Source organism: Mauremys reevesii, linkage group 7, assembly GCF_016161935.1.
Source record: "Mauremys reevesii isolate NIE-2019 linkage group 7, ASM1616193v1, whole genome shotgun sequence".
NCBI lineage: Eukaryota > Metazoa > Chordata > Testudines > Geoemydidae > Mauremys > Mauremys reevesii.
Window position 1 is genome coordinate 82,463,518 of NC_052629.1, and position 6,000 is coordinate 82,469,517.

The window sequence follows — 6,000 nt, forward strand, 5'->3', positions numbered from 1 at the left end:
TTTCTTCGTGTTATTTCTGGGATTGCGCCATGAACGGACATCAGAAGAAAGGAAAGAAAAAGGGGGAGAAAAGAGTTAGTGGTAGGGTACAAGTGTTTGTTGTTGTTGTTTTTGTTCACTGGAAAGGCTGCATCTCAGCCGCTTAGATTCTGATCTCAGTCTACAACATGTGATTGCTCCAAACTAGGTACAAATACACACCTATGTCAAGAGGAGGTTTTATCTGACTCGGGAAAACTGTCTGGAGAGCAAATGTACAGGTGAGATGGGGGGAAAAGTAAAACAACCCCACATATGCTCTCCAGGCATTGAATGCTCATCATTAGTTTGCATGAGGCAATTCAAGTCTCTTCTTTGGTGATAAACGTATTCTGTATATTCTATATATAGACTATCAGTTTAAGGGACCAGTTATGCCACCCTTTCTCACACTGAGTAGTCCCTTACTCCATGAGTAATCCCACTGCCATCAATGGGACTGGCGTCGGTCAGGCTCCTGGCTCTCCGCAGGAGCTGACGGTCTGCGTCCTTCTCCCCCGGTGGTCAGCCCAGACTGAGCAGACCTGCAGCCTTTTATACCTGTCTGCCAGTTAGAGCATGCCCAGCAGAACTTCCTGGGCGTGGCTTCCTCTGCTAGCAAGGAAGGGTTAACCCCTGCTGTACCAGTGCAGTTTGTATTGTGGGAGATGTTACTGTTTTTGGTAAGCGTGCAAGCTCTGAACATGGAGGGTGGAGAGGGGAAGGTTAGGATTGTGCAAAAGTAGAGCAGGCCCAAGCTGTGAATTTTGCCTCCAGGTCTATACTTCCCTTAAGTTCTGGGGGTGTTGGGATTTTGGTTTGGGGCCCATCCCCAATGTGACAAGGTCGCATTTTTGCTTCAGGAATCCACTGGTTGGCTGGAGAAGGGGAGGTTGAAGGTGGCTCTCAATTTAGTACCCAATTGTATATATTCTGTGATATTCCTCCCAAAAAAAATCACTGTAAAATATCTTTTTAGGGTCCCGCTTCAGTGCAGGAAGCAGAGTGAGCATGAAAGTTGATCAGTAGATGATGTCTTATTATGATGTTATGATGTTACAACAAGGAAATTAGGGGCTAAATGCTGCCAAAAAACAGGGGCATAATCCCTTCCCTCCACTTTTTTTCTCCCATTATCTCTACCTCTCACTCAGCTTGATTCTTCCAGCATGAATCCAGCAGAGTGTTGGAACCTTCCCTAGAATAAAGGTCCTTTCTTCCTCTCTGTTTCTCTCTCTCTCTCTCTTTGTTTCTCTCGTTTCTTAGCATTGTCTTGGAGGTTTTATTCTCGCATACCCTGTAACCAAGAGTACAGATTGTGGGCTCAGCTTTCCAAAATGTGGCTCAGTTAATAGGGGGCACAAATCCTGCATTTGGCTTTGTACGAGCCTGTTTAATGTGCTGACTTGAGCCTCAAAATATCAACTTGTTCATCCTATTTGAAAATTGGACCCCTAAACCCTAGTAGGCACTCACCACTGTAATGATTTAATAATGTATCGTACTGTAGTGAACTGGCTGGCTTGTAGGAGTGCCACTGGTTGGAATCACAATAGCTCAGCTGTGTGCCTCCAGCCCTATCCTGCTAACAGCTATGTGGCATGGAACAGCAGCATCTGTCTTATATTCCTGCAGCCACCATGAAGTCCTTTGGGGATGCTGAGGTGCAGCACAGTGACAATCATGGTGTCCTACCTAGCCACAGACATGTTACAAATATAGGAGACCTATGGACAGATTCTATTATTATGTGTATTACAGTAGCACCTAGGGGTTCCAACTGAGTGTCAGACCCCCAGTGAGCTGGATGCTGTACATACCCAGAACGAGAGAGAGTGTTTGCCCAGGAGAGCTTATGGTCTAAATAGACAAGACGGGGATGGGAGGTGACTTGCCCAAGATAACACAGAAGCTGAGCAGCAAGGCTGAGAACAGAACCCAGGTCTCCTGACTTCCAGGCCAGTACATCAGAGCAAACTGTAGTCTTAGGGCCAGGTTCTGCCACACTTGCACTGAGTAGCACCTTTCTCAGTAACAAGTCCTACTATTTCAATGGAGCTAGTTGATCGATTTAATTAAGGGAGCCAGAATCTGCCACTAATCCAGTGCCTCAATCATGGATGCATCTGAGAAGTCCCCTTTCTGAAAGGTCTTCTGGCAATTACAACCACAATGTCCTCCAGAAGATGACTGGACATCTTAAAGGCACCATATAACTCTTCCAAGTGGAACGCTTTCGTTTGATTTATTTTCCCTTCCCCCTTTGGTTTGGTATTTAAATTATCATGCAGAGATTTTCAGATCATTTTTAACAGCCTTGAAACCAACACAGCAGGCTTGAAAATTGCACTGAATTAATTATTTCTACCTAGGAATTTATTATTTTTTTAAATATCAAAAACAGAAAATTATAATTGGGTCATCTGCCAGTTGTACAGGAATATAAGAGCCATAAGGCAAAGTCCCAAATATTAAATCCAGCAGGGTTATTTTATTAACCTATTGCAGTCAGACCCATTAGTGGCAGACAATTGAAGAGCTCCTATGTGACTCGTTTAACAAAAATCTCTTTAACTTTATTATTATGGAAACTTTTATTCTGCACAATGGAACAGCTGCACTGTACAGAACAATGGGTCTCAGACTGGACCCAACCTTGAACAACTACTCTGTGTCCTTCGTCACTGGTACAGCTGGGATCAAATTAGCAGAACACTGTAATTTGAGGGGTTAAAATGGAAAAACCAAGCAGAAGGACAGAACACAAACTGCAAAGCAAGTTGCAGAGGATAAAGCGGGGGAAGGACGGCTGCAGGCAGCAGGAAGGCAATTTGAGGTTGGATTTTCCAGTGTGTCTGTGACTTAGGAGCACAGGTGCCATTGAAAGCCAATGAGACTTGTGCTCCTAAATTAGGGAGGCATTTTTGAAAACTCCATCTTTCCAACCTAAATCCATAGAAGGCCAGATTTTCAAATGGGTTCTGCTCCCATTTAGAAATCAATGGGAATTAGGCCTAGATTCCCAAATGGTACCTGAGTGCCTAACAGCTGCACATCCAGTATCTCTCATCGCGACGCTTATGGCCAGACTTTTAGCAGAGCTCAGGTGACCCAATGTGCTGAAAATCTGACCATTTATTTAGGAACCCAAATGGTAGCTGAGCTGTCCTGAAAATCTGGCCCCAGCTGAATCCTTCTAAAAATTCTGAGCATGAAATCCTAACCCAAGGACTAGCCTCACAAACCTGAAAAGCAGGGGAAGCATGCAGAGGTAGAAGATGGATAAGAAAGCAGCCACATCCACTGTTAAAGCACGTTTTATTCTCCTCTTTATCCCTTTAATGCTGTCCCAATATTACAGCATCATGTAGCCAATCAGGCTAGGATCCTTGTTTTAAGAAAGTATCGCACCTTGGGGGATGGTCTGAAAAACACTAGCATAGAGGAAAAGTCAATCCTGTGAGAAAGAGCCATTCGCTGGGATGAATGTCTTAAATTCTCTATTTTGTTTTTTTCTGTTGAAATATTTCAAAGTGGGTTTAGCAGAGCTGCTGAAGGGTGCCAAACTGAATGTCCTGGAGTCTGAAGTCCTTCCAAGTACACACAGATAACAATGCAAGCTTCCCTACTACCACCATGCCATCAAGTGCTTCAGCTGTGAGATGGAAGGCACCTCACTGGGTCGATAAGTTTTAATTTTCAATCTCTGGCTCCTCTGCTAAGAATGTCAACATGGTGGGGGGAGGCCAGATATGGTGATTTTCATGTAAACATCAGTCCATGTCCACAAGGAAATTAATATTTGCAGTGCATTCCATATTGGATTCTATAGAGCCATCAGATAACAATGACTTCCCGTCACTGTCCACCTGGGCTATTGTGACTGGAGTCCCAGGGGAGCCAACTGAGGTCACTCGATGAGGGTGAACTGCAAAGAATAGGGCAGGAAATCCCCAAAACTGGTGGATATTCCAATACTTAGATTTATCAAGCCAGCACAAAACAGCTTCTATAATACCTGACTGGTTACCCAAAAGCCAACAACACAGTTCCCTTAAAGTAACCAAGCCTTAGGCCTCCACCCAGACATCTAAGTCAAATATGATGAGGATTACTGAAAATCTTATTCATCATATGAAAAAGTTCTACCAATCCCAAAGGATCGGACACGTTACCTCCTAGGTTAATGAATATGTCAGATCTTACCCAAATACACACTTACAGCCAATTCTTATTAACTAAACTAAAATTTATTAAAAAAGAAAAGAGAGAGTATTTATTAAAAGTTCAGTATACATAAAAACATGAGTACCGTTCTTAAGATCAAATTCAGAGCAGAGATGGTGAGCTTTGTAGTTGCAAAGAGCTCTTTCAGAAATAGTCCAAACTTTCATATTCAGGGTGATTCCAGATTCGGACTGGAGATCTCAATCTTGGGCCTAGTCTACACTACGAGTTTATCTCGAATTTAGCAGCGTTAAACCAAATTAACCCTGCACCCATCCACACAACAAAGCCCTTTACTTCGATGTAAAGGGCTCTTAATACCGATATCTGTACTCCTCCCCGACGAGGGGAGTAGCACTGAAATCGGTATTGCTATTTCAAATTAGGGTTAGTGTGGCCGCAATTCAACGGTATTGGCCTCCAGGAGCTATCCCACAGTGCACCATTGTGACCGCTCTGGACAGCAATCTGAACTCAGATGCACTGGCCAGGTAGACAGGAAAAGCCCCGCGAACTTTTGAATTTCATTTCCTGTTTGCCCAGCATGGAGAGCTGATCAGCACAGGTGACCATGCAGTCCCAGAATCAAAAGAGCTCCAGCATGGACCGTATGGGAGGTACTGAATCTGATCTCTGTATGGGGAGATGAATCTGCTCTTTCAGAACTCCGTTCCAATAGACGAAATGCCAAAACATTTGAAAAAATCTCCAAGGCCATGATGGTCAGAGGCCACAACAGGGACTCAACACAATGCTGCGTGAAACTTAAGGAGCTGAGACAAGCATACCAGAAAGCCAAAGAATCAAATGGACACTCACGGAGGGAGGGGCGACTGATGACTGTAGCTATCCCACAGTTCCCGCACTCTCCGAAAACTATTTGAATTCTTGGCTGAGCTCCCAAAGCCTGAAGGGTCAAAAACATTGTCACAGGTGGCTCAGGGTATATGTCGTCAGCCCCCCCCACCCCCCGGTGAAAGCAAAGGGGAAAAAATTGTTTCTCACCCTGTTTCAATGTCACCGTATGTCTACTGGATGCTGCTGGCAGACACGGTACTGCAGCACTACACAGCAGCATCCCCTTGCCTTGCCCTGCCTTGCGGACGGCAGACGGTGCAGTAGGACTGGTATCCGTTGTCATTGTCCCATGGGTGTTCCTGGCTGGCCTCAGTGAGGCCGGCCGGGAGCGCCTGGGCAAAAATGGGAATGACTCCCAGGTCATTCTCTTCTTTAAGCTTTGTCTAATGGAGATTCAGTCCTGCCTGGAATATCATGGCAGCTGGAGGCTTCTGCCTCAGGCTGCTCTCCCCAGTCAGCAGCACCGCACGGTCGCGCCTACCCCAGCCTACCCCTTGCTACCAGGGCTCGCAATCAGATACTTAGATCTCTACATTTTGCTGCAAATAAAAAAATTAAGCTGCCGTTTAGAACTGTCCCCCAACATACATATCCTGGGACATTTTGTATTTTACCAGTGTCAACCAAAGGCCCACACACAAATGGAGATTCAGTCCTGCCTGTGCTTCTATCCTAGTGCTTGTCACAGATTCCTATTTTCAGCTATAGGCTGAGCAAGTGCAGAATGGTGGTTCACTCTACTTCGCTGTAAGCCAGCCGCCCTCCCCTCCCCCTTTGATCTCTGCTTGCACAGGCAATAAAGTCAGTGTTGTTTCTTATTCATGCATTCTTTATTACTTCATCACACAAATGGGGGGATAACTGCCATGGTAGCCCAGGAGGGGTGGGGGAGGAGGG